Raw genomic sequence first — 14,610 nt, 5'->3', positions numbered from 1 at the left:
TGATCAAGGGGTTGGAGCACCTGCCCTAGGGGGACAGGCTGAGAGAGCTGGTGTGGTTTAGCCTAGAGAAGAGAAGGTTCCCAAGAGACCTTCAGCAAAGATGGGGAGGGACTCTTTATCAGAGAGTGCAGGGATAGGACGAAGAGTAATGGCTTAAAACTGAAAGAGGGTAGATTTAGATTAGGTATTAGGAAGAAATTCTTTCCTGGGAGGGTGGTGAGACAGTGGAACAAGTCATCCAGAGAAGTTGCGGTTGCCCCCTCCCTGGCAGTGTTCAAGCCAGGCTGGATGGGGCTTTGAGCAACCTGATCTAGTGGAAGGTATCCCTGCCCATGGCAACGGCATTGGAACTAGATGATCTTTAGGCGCCCTTCCAACCCAAAACCATTCTATGCTTCATTCTACAATTCTAGGTGGTATGAAGTGGGAGAAAAACATTTTGAGTGAAAGAGACAAGGGCTTAATCACCAGCGAGGCCTCGGCAAGCGGCAACTACTAGGTGTTTAGATGCTTCATGAGCGAGGAATGTTTGGGGCCCCATGGGGCACGCGGGACACAGCATAAAAGCCTGTGCTGCTCCAGGCTCTGCATCCTCCTCTTTTGCCTCCCTTTCCTCGAGGAACGAGGTAAGCCTGAGTCTGCTCCGTCTTTCTCTGTGGGCTGAGCTGCTGTCATGGTGGCTACTCAGGCTGATACTTGGGCTGCCTCAGCTTGGCCTTGCAATAGAACTGTTGAAGGGCTGTCACCTCTTGCCCTTTTGGTGGAGGTGGCTGGGGAGAGGTGGGAAGAGGGGGTTCTTTCAAGCAGAACGGCGTCAATGGGGCTCCGCTGCAAGGAGGTCTGCCCACCAGAATTACTGCCTAAGGCAGGTGGTCTCTAACCAAACGGACAAGCGCATCCAGTGCCTTCTGCAATGCAGCAACGTTTGTTCTGGAGATGGGCTATGATCAGTCTTTCCACAGGTGCTTTAAACCCCCTGTGCTGGCTCCTATCCCACAAGCGGGTCAGCCTTCCTGTGCTGTGGAGCTCGGAGGGCACGATGAGTGCTGTGGCAGCTGTAGGCACAGTGTGTGTTTTTAAAACAAAGAGCGTCCACAGAGAGAGCTGAGGAAAAGAAAGACAGACTGATACTGAGGTTCGTGCTCCCTCCTTGCTCTGTGTTTCAGCTTTGCCTCCCTCACTGAGAGATGTCTTGCTTCAGACCCTGTCTCCCACCGCCCTGTGGGGCTTCTGGCCCAACCCCACTTGCAAGCAGCTGCAGTGAGCCCTGTGTCGCCCGCTGCGCCGACTCGACGGTGGCCATCCAGGCCTCCCCGGTGGTGGTGACCCTGCCGGGCCCCATCCTCACCTCTTTCCCTCAGAGCACAGCTGTGGGATCCTCTCTGTCAGCTGCTGTTGGGAGCTCCCTCAGCGCCGCGGGGGTTCCCATCTCTTCTGGGGGCTCCCTTGGTCTGGGGGGTCAGGGCTGTGTCTGCCTCCCCCTCGCTGCAGTCTGAACTGCTGAAGCCGGCGGATCATCCCGTTCGGAGCAGGAAGGAAGACGGGGACCCTGCAGCAGCAGGAGCGTGGCCACGGCTTGCAGATGGGCTGGGTGTCCGCATCCCACCTGGCAGGAGGGACCTGTGCCCGCTGCTCCTCGCTGCACGGCAGGCCTCGCCGTGCCTCCTCTGGCTCTGCTTTGCTCTGGGCTCCTTGAGAAAGGGCTCGTTCTCTTCTGCTTTGCTGAACCTCCTGCTGACGGGGGGGAGGGTGCCGGAGTTAGGGACTGCTCTTGGTGGGCTGGGATTGCCAGCAGGGAGAGCAGAACGGGGAGAGGCAAGCGCTTTGCCTGGAGCTTGTTGTTGGGAAATGGGCCGTTCTCCGTGCCTCCCTGAACCCTGCAGACGTGTTTCTTGGTCTCTGTTCTGTGCCACTGCAGTTGCTCCTTCTCATTAAAGACTTTGTGCAGCATAGCTGGAGACTGGTGCTGGTTTGTTCTTCTCCCCCTTCCGTTAGCCACCTGCTCTGCAAGGAAGAGGGAGAACCTGCTCTCTCCCATGACAGGAGCCTCCGATGCTGCTCCTCCCTTTGGGACACTGCAGGGAGGACACTTTGTGTCCCCCTTACAAGCTTCAGTGGGAAGCCGAGATCTCCCAGAGCTCCCCAGAACCTGGGAGCTGCAGCTCAGGCCAGGCTGACCCACACAGGAGGCCAGGCCGCTCCTGGGCCCTGCACTCCCGAGCTCTGTCTGGCTGAGGGCAGGCCTTGGCAAGCCAGACAGCCCCCTTCACACAGCAGAAGACTGCAGCCAGGTGTGCCCCCTCACCTTCTCTTCTCCAGGCTGAACAAGCCCGGCTCCCTCAGCAGCTCCCTCAATCACCACGTGCTCCGGCATGCTCTCATACCACCTTGTGCATGTCCCCTCTTCCTCTTCCCACGTGCACAGGAAGACCTCTTCTATGGCTCACACTTCCTGACTGCGGTCCTTCCGAAAAATGCCACCAGTGCTCAGGCAACCTGTGGTGGGATGGCGTGAGGCTGTCTCTGTCCTGTCAGCGGCGTTGGAGAGAAATGCCCCAGAGCCTGCAATGTCCCTGTTGGCCTCTTACTTGTGGGCCTTTACTCCCACCTACCCCTGTTCCTACTGGTGCTGTCCACGTTTGCTGGTGAGGAACCGCCAGCTCAGGGAAACTTTGTGGGTTGAAATCCTGCTGGTCAATGCCACATCCTAGATTGGCACCTATAGAATGTGCCACTGGGCCTGAAAGAGGGAAGGATGCATCTCAGGAGCCCTCCAGCTTCGGGAGCAGAGGGCAGAGGGGCTCCCAGGTGACTAACGAGAGGGAAAAGTTGCCCCAGTCTCCAAAAAAGGGGAAAAAGGACTACCTGGGGAACCAAGGAAAGGTGATGATAAACTGGAGCAAGTTCAGCGGAGGATTCGTAGGATAGTCAGGGGCCGGGGGCTCTGGCCTTGTGAGGAGAGGCTGAGGACCCAAGGCGTGCTTAGCTGGGAGAAGAAAAGGCTTTGCGGGGATCTAATAGGAGCCTCCCAGTGCCTACAAGGAGGCTACTGAGATGGCTGGCAGATGAGAGCTGACGGTCAGAAATTGAACAGGCAGTTTGTGACTGGCTAGAGGAACAAAAAGGATCACCCAGAGGGTGCCAAAGCAAGGGAACAGGGGTCCAGAGAGGCTGTGAAATGTCTGTCCTCAAGGTATTTTATGACCCGAGAGGACAGAGCACTGATCAGCTGGTGTGAGCCTGCTTGGAGCAGGAGGATGCACTCTCTGACTGCCTGAAATGCCTTCCAACCAGAAGAGTTGTTGGAGGATAAGGTGGAAGCAGGGAGAGAGCATTTTGTGGGTGAATGTTTGAAGAATGTCCCATGATCCACATTTTAGGTGAGAGGCATGCAGAATGTGAGTTTTGCAGGGGAGAGTGGAAAAGTGGAATTTCTGTTCTAGGCGTAGCTACCTGCAACTGGTGGCCACATGGGTATGCCCATTTCTTCTTCTTCAGGAGCTGGGACTGCAGCAAGACATAGTCAGCAGGCTGAGCAGAACCCCCAGAGGAGAGAGAAGGAGGCCAAGAGAGAGAAGCCATGAAGGAGGCCACCCGTAGAGAAGAGCCTGCCACAAGCGGGACTTGAACCCATGTCTCCCTGGGAGACGGGAACCTGAATGCAGTGCCTTAGACTGCGCGGACATCCTGACCTCCTGCTGCTGCTGCTGCTGCTGCTGCTGCTGCTGCTGCTCCCCCACAGCTGCCAGAGCCAGCCCAGCTCAGCCAGCCTCCTCCGGGCACTGCTGCAGGGGGAGCTGGCTCCAGGGAGCACCCTTGCCCTGCTCCCACCAAGGGCTGCTGACAGGCAACCGCAGCTCCTACACGCACTTCCGACCACAGAGTACCCAGCACGGGGACAGCGTCTCGCAAGGCCAAGGCAATCCTTCATGGGAGCAAGCAACAGAACCGTCAGCAAACTATGACTCTGCACATGCCGACACCTGGTCAGTGGGCTCCAGGCCCAGGTCTGCCTTTCCCATGACTTCCTCCATTCCCTCACGATATGGTGAGCCAAGCACTTGGACGGCAGTGCTGCCTCGTGGGTGGTTCCTGGGGCAACAAGGGTGCTTCCTTCTTCCCTGCACGGGGCCTGGAAGGCTGGGCAAGGAGGGCTCTGCCACACCAACCCCTGGGGGAATGCTGTGCCGGTCTCAAGGAGTCAGTGTGTGGGAAAGGGGCTGGAGGGTCAAGGAGAAAGGACAGGAGATGCGCCGAGGGCTGAGCAATGGCTGAGCTCCGGTTCCTGTGGGGAAGCGGCTCGCTTACTGCCCATGGTGCAGAGGAAGGAGGGCACAGCTCTGTCTGTGGCTGAGCTCCGGTTCCTGTGGGGAAGCGGCTCGCTTACTGCCCATGGTGCAGAGGAAGGAGGGCACAGCTCTGTCTGGGACTTGTTGAGCTTCACGGAAGGAGCTAGACTGCAAGGCATCTCAGCAGGTCACTAGTCCAAATGCCTGCTCAAAGCAGGGCTAGCCCCAAAGCTAGAGCAGGCTGCTCAGTGCCTGAGCCCCATTGAAACTTGAGTGGGATACCCCGGCACGGAGAATCCCACAGTTCTCTGGGCACCTGCTCCAGTGCTTCAACGCTCCCTGAGAATCTCTGCATGGTGCAGAGCAGCCCCCTCAGCCTGCTTTTGCCAAGGCGGGCCTTGCTAAAAGCCCGGCCTGTGTCTGCTGGGCTAGGAGGTGCCCAGAGGCCTGGCCATGAGGCAAGGCTGCAGGGGGAGTCAAGGGGAGCGGCTCGACCACCCTACGGCAGCTGCACTTGCTGAGGGAAGCTGGGCTCTTTTGGCGCAGGAGAGGCAAGGCCCTGTGGAGCCCCGCTGAAGAAAAGTTTCCCTGCGTTGGCCAGGAATCGAACCCGGGTCAACTGCTTGGAAGGCAGCTATGCTCACCACTATACCACCAACGCACCTCCAGCAGCCCACATCCAGCGTGCGTGTGGGGGTGCGGGTGGGGGTGTGCGCGCACGCTTCTCTGTGTGTGAGATGTTGGCTAGGGAAACGCGAGCTGCTGCGTGCTGGTAATGGTGCCGCTCCCCATCGGCGTTTATGCGTGTGCCAGCTGTGCATGCCCTGTGCAAGCGTACCTGTGTTTGTGTGTATGTACCTGTGGTGGTTTAAGCACAGACGAACACCCACCCACCCACTTGCTCACGCCTTTCCCCACCCTCGGGGGATGCAGAGCCCTGAAAACAGGATGAGAAAACTCATGGGTCAAGATAAACACAGGGACAAGGCCTAGCAAAAATTGTTGCAGGTGAATCAGGCTTGGTTTGGGGACAATTAATTTCTTGCCAATCAAGACAGATTCACGCAGTGAGAAACAACAAGACAAACCTAAAACAGCGCCTTTCCTCTCCCCTGTCCCGGGCTCAACTTGACTCCTTCACACCACACTCCTTTAGCTGCCCAAGTGGCATGCATCTTCCCTCTGCTTTCTCTCACTCTTTTTGTTCCTTCCTCCTGTCCCTGTCTGGTGCTTTCTGCCCCTCCCGGAACACGTTTTCACAGAGGGGCCACAACCTTTGCTGATGGCTCAGCTGTGTTGTGCGTTGGGTCTACTGTGGAGCTGGAACAGGCTGTGCCCCTTACCTTATCTCAGAGAGGCCGCCACCCTGCAGCACCCCCTCTCCCCTCCACTACCACCACCTAGCCACATGTAGCCAATACGGTGCCCATTGGGCATACCTGCTCGGCCCTGCTCCTGGCTGGACCTGCGCGTGGGCAAGGCAGCAAAGAGACTAGGATGGAGAAAACCCCCAGATGGTCAAGCTGATCGCACTGGTGTTTGCCAAAATAGCACCAGCCTTGTCCTTCTCCCCACCTGCAGATCCCTGGAGGTTGTGCTTGTGGCTGGGAAGTTGGGATTGAGCTGCCTGATGGGAAGGGAGAAACACCTGTGTCTCCGGGCCGCTCACTGCCTTTTGGGGAGAGCTCCGCCTGCTGCTCCACACCCACCCGTCTGCCTTGCTGAGGGGCACTTTGGGAGTGCTGGCTCCTCAGAAGGCAAAGGAGAAAGAAGGCGGCAGTGGCAGAGAGAAGGAGCTGAGGGAACAGGAGGCCTGTGGGCATGGGTGCCCAGAGGGCTGCAGCAGTGCAGGTTAAAACTTGCTGGGAGAGGCAGCAGCTGCCAGGCGCAGGGGGGAAAAAAAAAAAAGCGCAATTAGCAGAGAATGGTTTCGATCCATCGACCTCTGGGTTATGGGCCCAGCACGCTTCCGCTGCGCCACTCTGCTCCCCCCAACGCCTCGGCCGGGACCTCCCGCAGCCCTGCCTGATGCTCCCTGGCACTGCCAGCACTCCTGCCTCCTTCCCTTCCTCTTACCTGTGACCTCACCTGCGCAGGAAAATTGTCTCCCTGGAAACTTTGCCTGCTTGGGGCCTGTGGTGGGTAGCTCAAGGGTCTTGCTTTGTCCTTCTCCCCACGCCTCCTGCGCAGAACCCTGCAGGGGCACTTTCTCTTTGACCACCCGGGCTGGCTCTGCGGGCGCTGAAGGGAACCACCGGCGCGAGAGGGCAGCCCTGTTGCTTTGCAGGGCGGAGAGGAGCTGCTCTCCAGCGAGCTCATGAGGGCTGCAACCTGTCACGTCCCACCTGGGGGAAGAGGGCGAGTGACTAAGATTCGCAAATCCCCTCGGTGTGGATTAAGGTGAGCCAACACTCAAGGTCCGTACGCAAACACCAACTTTAATGGAAAGCTTCTACAGAAACAAGTATCGAGTACGAATATTGGATGCTCGCCAGCCCTCTCGCGATTATGTCTACCCCGGCTATGCGGCTAAGCTATGCAGCTTTATGGGAAATTGAGGTAGGCCGTGCAGTACCCCACCACAATTTAACAACCTTAACAACTTAATAACCTTAGGAGAAGTGAAAGCGAGAGGGGGAGAGAGAGAGAAAGAGGAAAGAAGAGGAGAATCACCAGTCCTGGATGCAGCGCTGGACCTGCCAACGGGGGTATTCACTCCCTATTTATAGATTTCCGTCTCGGGACCTCTGGAACCTTCTCTCGTCCCGGTTCCAGGAGTGGTAGAGATACCAGTCGAATTCAGAGGGGCAACCAGTCAAACCAAGAGGAGTGATACCAGGTCCCTCCCCCAGGCCCCATGTGTGGGGAGAAATAAGACACCTCATAGACCGCGGGGGGGTGGGGCCGAGGCAAGACCGTCCCACCTTCGCAGGACTCCCTCCCTCAGCCCCACTCCTGGTACTGTCCGGTCCTGCAGTCCTAGCGACCGCTGCTCTACGTTGTGGTTTTAGCAGCCGTTGAGCACCAAGGCTGTTTGAGACATCTCGTTGTTTTGCACTAGCGGTTCTCTACACCACCCTGCTTGGCAATTCAGCTCCCAGGGGGCTGGGGGACTGTGCCCGGCGTAAAAGTCAGTTCTTTGCTGGCCAAGGAGGCAGACAAATTGCATAGCAGTTAGCGCCTTGCCTTTCATACCAGCTGGGAGGGCCTTGCCCTGCCCGTGCTGCGCTGTACTCCTACAGAGCTCCCGGCTTGTCCTCCCTCCTGGCACAGCCCCGCCCTTGCTGCTCCCAGACAGCCAGCTGCTGCCCCCGCCACCATGCAGGGTGCCAAGAGAGCCAGAGAAAATCCCCAACCCCTCCTCTCCATGCCTGGTGCCATTCCTGTCCTGCCCAACACTGCTGGAGGTGGAGGTGGTTCCCAGTCACCACAGGGCAGGGCTGGCCCAGCTGGACTGGGTGGTGGCCAGTCTTAAATGCTGCAAGGCATCCCAGGAAGGCTCTGGGCAGCCTGAGCTGGTAGAGCCTCCTGGTGAGGGTGAGGGATGAGGTGGCACTGCTGTGGCCTGCATTTTTGGGCTCTGTCTGCTCGTTTCCTGTCCCATCCGCAGGCCAGAGAATGCAGCAACCAGGTAGAGGAGACAAGCAAAAGCGGGATGGAGATGGCTGGCAAGTGGGTGCAGACATGAGCATGGGGAGTGTGGCCCCAGCCTGCGTGCTGCAGGGGCTATTGCTCAGCGGAAGGTATTTCACTGCAGATCAAGAGGTCCCTGGCACAGCTCCAGGTGCCCTCTCCATTGGCCCCTTTCCTTCTCCATTCATACTGACAATCTCTCTGAGCTGCTTCTTCCCTTGCAATGCTTCCCTCACCCACAGTGGAACGGCTGCGGGGAACGGACAATGCACCAGCAACCAACCGTCAGGGTTTCCCTTTTCCTTAAGATGCTGCACCATCCAGGCAGGCTACCGGCAGCTCCTCCTCTGCTGCTGCTCTGTTGGGAGCAGCTGGGTAAGGGACTGAAAGAAGCCCTCTGGGAAGCCTCCAGCTCTTTTCTGTCCCACCCATGAGGGTCTGTGATGGCAGGGGATGGTCTCCTGATGCCACAGTCACCACCATGTCCTCTTTTGCACTTCCACATCTTTCCCAGAAGAGGCGGAGACAGGAGAAACCCACCCCTCATCATCTCATCCTTAGGTTAAATTTGGAAAGCCCCTTGCGAAAGCTTGTCCATGTGTGCAAGGGCTGGGGAGGGGTCAGGCAGAATACCCCCAGAACCCCAGACAAGATCTCAGACCTATGACGTGTCTTCACTTCATCGTTAGCACTGCGGCCCATGTATGCACAGAAGGACCTCTTCTGTAGGTCATAGTCAGTGCTGTCCCCTTCTTGCTGTTCCCCCACTTGCTTGCTGCTCCACACCGGTCTGCCTGCCTTCGTGACACCTAAAGTGAGGGGCGCTTTGTGAGTGCTGGCAAGATCTCAGATCCATGAGGTGTCTTCCCTGCTTTGTTAGCAATGAGGGCCATGTTGTGGAAGCTCTCTTTGGAGGTGAGCTGCTGTAGTTTCAGGTGTAGGGAAGACAGCTGGTGACGCTGTGCTGCTTGGGATGTCAGAGCGAGACCAGGCTCTTAAGTTCTGCTCAACAACCACCAACAGTGGACCCCTTATCACGGCCCATACTCAGCACTGGTCCGTTCCCTTCCCCCGACTTGCCCACCTTGTCAATGGGAGCAGAATTTCCCATTAATCCAGGAATTTGGGGGGGGAGGGGCGAGGACAAGTGCAGTAGGCAAGGGGGTTTTGCTGTCTCCCTGGGCACCACGTACAGTGTGGAGCTGAGCCCCACAGCTGCAGTGGGGTCAACTGCAGGCAGCCCAAAAGGCGACTGCGCGCCGTAGTTGGCAGGATTCGAACCTGCGCGGGGAAACCCCAATGGATTTCTAGTCCATCGCCTTCACCACTCGGCCACAACTACCTGCTCCAGCCCTCTCTGACCTGCTGATCATAGGCCCTCTGCAACGACGCCTGCCTCCCTGGCAGTTTCAAGGCCAGGCCTCATGCAAAGCCCTGCGGTTCAGACCTCCACTGAGCATGACGGGCACCTGGTGCCAGGCTTCCAGAGCCCTTGAGGGGCGTAACCCCAGGGGCTACAGCTGCAGCTCCCAGCGCCTTGTCCTCAGCCGGGCATCTGGGATATCCTGCCATGGGGGATGTTTTCGCTCCCAAGACGGCATCTCATCTGCTCCCAGGGAAGAAATGAAGGCTGCTGTGTGGAGGCAACCAGGGATGGCCGTGACTGTGGGGTGGGCTATTAGACCCCGCCTTGCTTCTCAAATTTATCTGAGGGGGACTCCAAGCCTGCTGTGAGCACTAGGGTGGAGACGCTCCTGCAGGGAAGATGGTGACCTCCTGGCAACACCTCCAGCCTCTTGGGGACGTAAGGTGGTGTCAACCCTTGAACAAAACCCACAACTGCCGTGCAGGTTGTGGGTGTGTAGAGGGAACGGTTTGCAAGAGTGGGAGAGATCTATGGAAAGGGCAAGGTGGAGCCTGGCTGAGGAAAAGTGTGGACGGGAAAGGGAGAATAAATGGGAGGTGTGGATGACTTAAAGGGAGATAGGAGAGACTTTGTTTTTGTGGAACAGGAGTGTCTAGGTCTTTTTCCAGCTCCGGCCAGCATTGTCCAATTCCTGAACATGGACTAAAATACCAAGCGGCCTGCAAAACTGATCATTTCCATCACTAGATGAAAGTAGCTCCTGTTCCCTTTTGGCTCTGGAGCAGGACTTATTGGGAAATGGCGTTGAGTAGTTGGTACGGAGGTAGTACATGTGGCAGTGCGTGTCTGCATGCAGAGCAAGGGTAGGAGGTGGCTGCAGTCGAGAGGCTGAGCATGAGGAGTGACTTGAGGAAGTGGGGGCGGGTGGTGCTGGAAGGAGGAGGTCAGCCAATGTGTGAAGTGGAGGAGCAGGAGGCAGGCCAGGCTCTGATCTGGAGGAGCAGGAGGCAGCGCTGCCCACAGGTGCGTTGGTGGTATAGTGCTGAGCGGAGCTGCCTTCCAAGCAGTGGATCCCGTTTCTATTCCTGGCCAATGCTGGCAGACGTCTCTTCAGCCTGGCTCCAGGGTGCCTTATATCTTCTGCAGGTAGCCTCTCCTGCTGAAATACCACCCAGCTTTCCCCTGAGGGTTCAAGCCATTCCCCTCGCCTCCCTGTAGCCTTGAGACCAACTGAGACCTGTGCTTTCTGCCTGCAGGGAGGGCTGCAGGCTGGGCTTCAGACTGCGGTGCTGGTGCAGGAGCCAGGAGAGAGGCATTTTAGTCCTGGAACTGGTGGTGCTGCTAGCTGCAACTGGCAGGAAAAGCATGCTGCTGTGGCAGGGTACAAATGAAGATCAACAATGCCTAGGTAGTCACCAGGGCACAGACTGTGCTTCATGAGGCCACCTATGCAATTTTGGAGTGCGGTGGGAGGAGGTCTATTGGCTCAAAGGCCTGTCTGTCTGATCTGAAGTCACCCTGGAGATGCTGACCTACCCCGTCCAGGATCCGGCATTGCAGAGGCATCCTGAAGGTTACTGGAACTGGGTTTAATGATATTCCTGGTAGCTGAGAACTGAGGCACCCTCATTTTTTTCGCAGCTTATGGCCTGTGGGCCGAGGGAAACACAAGGAGCCTCTCTCAACAAGACTTTCTACCTGAAGGGGACGAAGCTTCCTAAGCCTCCGATTCCAAGGTTGCTTAAAGAAAAAAACAACGTTCTTTGCTGTGCTCTCAGGGTTGTATGGGGGGGGTTGTGTTAGCACAGTATTTACAGACTCGCACTCTGTCGTCAGCAATGCTACAAGTCGGTGGAACTACAAAGAGGGGGATCGTGGCTGCGCCTGCTCCGTTCCCTACTGAAATGCCCACCCTAACCCCACCTTGCAGTCACACTGCCTACGTCCAGACCTGAAAACCAGCGCTTTCCTCCTTTCCACTCCGTACCCATCCCCTGAGTTTATTTCCACAGCACCAATGAAACGGCGAATTGCAATGGCTGTTTTTCATATGAAGATTGCGAACAACAATTGAGAGGACCTATCAAAAGGTCTGTATTAACATTCACATCTGACCAGTGGGGACACTGACCACCCTCACAGTAAAACAGGGTTACTATGTGTGACATTTCTTGTATTTCCACCTCTGTCCATCGCCTCTTGCCCTCTCACTGGGCACCACTGACAAAAGGATGGCGCTCTCTTCTTTACTCTGCCTGTCCACCCTCCCATCCCAGCTGTTTAGACAGACGCCTAAGATGCCACCTCAGCCTTCCCTTCCCCAGGCTAACCAACCCCAGCTCTCCCAGCCTGTCCTTGTATGACAGATGAGCCAAGTCCTTGATCACCTCAGTGTCCCTTTGGCAGGGCGGACAGAGCCCTAGCTGTGCAGGAGGTGGAATCAGCCACACAGCGACACCCATGGAGTCCCTATGAAGGCACCTGGCATGCCGATGTCCAGGTCTCCTGCAGAGGAAGGAAACTTTGCAGAAGGCTTTCCACTTGCTTCCGGAAGCAGATTAGTCCAAGAGAGAAAGCGGAAGCAACAGCATTCAGTCAGGGGAAGACGTGCACCTGCCCCAGAGCCGATGCACCTTAAGCAGCAATGACTGCTGAGAGGCTTTGGTGGCGCAGTGTTGAGGAGAGTAATGCATCATCTGGGAGACTAAGCAGCGACACTGGATCTCGCTTTGTGCTTCGCTGCACGCTTGCATGTAGGGGGCCTTGGTTTACTGCTGAGCAGCTTAGGTGCTTTTTTCCTCCAAAACAACTGTGAGCAGCAAGGTGCATCACCAAAAGGAAAGGAGCTATAAAACCTGACTTCCAAATGCCAGGGCTCTGGCTGAGATTCAGGCTCAGAAAGGCAAGTTGTCCCAGCATGTTTCTGAAGGCACCCTCCACAACTCAGCTGAGCACGCGTGTCCGTTATTTCCTGCGGCCTCAGAAGTGTTGTCACCTCTGCCCAGTTCATAAGCCTGCTTCTGTCCTCTGTCAGGGGGTACTCAGGGCAGGCAGTGAAAAGTCACTGCTTCCTGAGCGTACGTGCAAGACACACTGGGTGCACTGGCAGAAGAAATTATGTTAGCTCTTGAATGCTTTCCATGGTGGTACTCAAGGGTGACGCTCAGAGATACCACAGGGCCGTGATGACTGGGTTACAGACTCACACTCCATTTCCCGAGGCTTTTTGGTCTTTCTCTTGCCCGCTTGCTTATTTTTGGTGCATTGGAGCTCCACCCTCAACTGGCGGTAGAGCTCGGGACAGAGTCCAGTTGCTCTTCCTTGCAGAGCAGGTGGCTAGCTGAGGGGGGAGAAGAACAAACCAGCACCAGTCTCCAGCTACGCTGCACAAAGTCTTTAATGAGAAGGAGCAAATGCAGTGGCACAGAACAGAGTGCCACTGAGAACACGCAGGCATGATGGTGTCCAAAATGGTTGTCAGGCAATCACAGAGCAATATGAGAACCCACGGGGAATGACGCTGTCAAAAGTTGCCTCTTCCCTGTATGTAGAGAGTGGGGGCTGCCTTTCCAGATGGGCTTCTGGGCACACGGGTAGGGTTGGCTGGTCCTGACAGCCAACCACAGGTCTGCCTGAGAGCAGGTGGGTAGGACGGGGTCAAGAAATGGCTGTCAGCCCAGGAACAGGTAATGGGTAGAGTCCTGCAAAACAAATTACTTATGGGCATGCAGCGTGGCATGTGGCAGATGCTCGTATCCAACCAAGTTATATAGGCCAAGAAACCTCTGCTAGAAACGATCCACCTGGCCTACTTGCACATTATACGACAGGGTAGAGAATCGTTACCCTAGCATTGCCCGCTTTTCACTCACCGATTGCCGAGCTGATGTACACTAGGCAAGTGTACAAGATATGGACATATCCGGTGCCTAAGAAGAAATCCAGGCTAGTTGCTGTGCCTTTTTAATTCAACCAAAGGGCACATTATGCCAGCACACGTTAGCCTGGGACAGCGTGAATGTGCCTCTGTCTGGGGCAGAGGGAGACCTGTGTTAGCTCAATGTTATGCCCTACGGTATTCCCAAAGGGCACCGTATTGGCTATATGTGCCTAGGTGTTGGTAGTGGAGGGGAGAGGGGGTGCTGCAGGGTGGCCCCTGTGAGACAAGGTAAGGGGCTGCCCTGTGTCAGACACAGCCAGTTCCAGCTCCACAGTGGACCCAACGCACGACACAGCTGAGCCATCAGCATGCCACTTGGGCAGCTAAAGGAGTGTGGTGTGAAGGAGTCAAGTTGAGCCCGGGACAGGGGAGAGGAAAGGCGCTGTTTTAGGTTTGTCTTGTTGTTTCTCACTGCGTGAATCTGTCTTGATTGGCAAGAAATTAATTGTCCCCAAACCAAGCCTGATTCACCTGCAACAATTTTTGCTAGGCCTTGTCCCTGTGTTTATCTTGACCCATGAGTTTTCTCATCCTGTTTTCAGGGCTCTGCATCCCCCGAGGGTGGGGAAAGGCGTGAGCAAGTGGGTGGGTGTTCGTCTGTGCTTAAACCACCACAGGTACATACACACAAACACAGGTACGCTTGCACAGGGCATGCACAGCTGGCACACGCATAAACGCCGATGGGGAGCGGCACCATTACCAGCACGCAGCAGCTCGCGTTTCCCTAGCCAACATCTCACACACAGAGAAGCGTGCGCGCACACCCCCACCCGCACCCCCACACGCACGCTGGATGTGGGCTGCTGGAGGTGCGTTGGTGGTATAGTGGTGAGCATAGCTGCCTTCCAAGCAGTTGACCCGGGTTCGATTCCTGGCCAACGCAGGGAAACTTTTCTTCAGCGGGGCTCCACAGGGCCTTGCCTCTCCTGCGCCAAAAGAGCCCAGCTTCCCTCAGCAAGTGCAGCTGCCGTAGGGTGGTCGAGCCGCTCCCCTTGACTCCCCCTGCAGCCTTGCCTCATGGCCAGGCCTCTGGGCACCTCCTAGCCCAGCAGACACAGGCCGGGCTTTTAGCAAGGCCCGCCTTGGCAAAAGCAGGCTGAGGGGGCTGCTCTGCACCATGCAGAGATTCTCAGGGAGCGTTGAAGCACTGGAGCAGGTGCCCAGAGAACTGTGGGATTCTCCGTGCCGGGGTATCCCACTCAAGTTTCAATGGGGCTCAGGCACTGAGCAGCCTGCTCTAGCTTTGGGGCTAGCCCTGCTTTGAGCAGGCATTTGGACTAGTGACCTGCTGAGATGCCTTGCAGTCTAGCTCCTTCCGTGAAGCTCAACAAGTCCCAGACAGAGCTGTGCCCTCCTTCCTCTGCACCATGGGCAGTAAG

At 56.6% G+C, this 14,610-nt stretch overlaps 4 non-coding genes across 4 annotated transcripts; 1 reads left to right on the top strand and 3 right to left on the bottom strand.

Moving 5' to 3' along the window:
- Positions 1–4,878: 4,878 nt before the first annotated feature.
- TRNAG-UCC (transfer RNA glycine (anticodon UCC)) lies at positions 4,879–4,950 on the bottom strand. The gene has a single exon. It is a non-coding gene; the product is annotated as a tRNA-Gly (tRNA).
- Positions 4,951–6,204: 1,254 nt separating this feature from the next.
- On the bottom strand, positions 6,205–6,276 carry TRNAM-CAU (transfer RNA methionine (anticodon CAU)). The gene has a single exon. It is a non-coding gene; the product is annotated as a tRNA-Met (tRNA).
- A 2,906-nt stretch (positions 6,277–9,182) lies between these two features.
- TRNAS-AGA (transfer RNA serine (anticodon AGA)) lies at positions 9,183–9,264 on the bottom strand. Its single transcript has one exon. It is a non-coding gene; the product is annotated as a tRNA-Ser (tRNA).
- Positions 9,265–14,042: 4,778 nt separating this feature from the next.
- TRNAG-UCC (transfer RNA glycine (anticodon UCC)) lies at positions 14,043–14,114 on the top strand. The gene has a single exon. It is a non-coding gene; the product is annotated as a tRNA-Gly (tRNA).
- Positions 14,115–14,610: the final 496 nt, after the last annotated feature.

This window comes from Nipponia nippon, unplaced genomic scaffold, assembly GCF_047370975.1.
Source record: "Nipponia nippon isolate SJK-2023a ecotype South Korea unplaced genomic scaffold, ASM4737097v1 scaffold_9, whole genome shotgun sequence".
Lineage (NCBI taxonomy): Eukaryota > Metazoa > Chordata > Aves > Pelecaniformes > Threskiornithidae > Nipponia > Nipponia nippon.
This window is presented reverse-complemented; position numbering and strand designations above follow the sequence as displayed.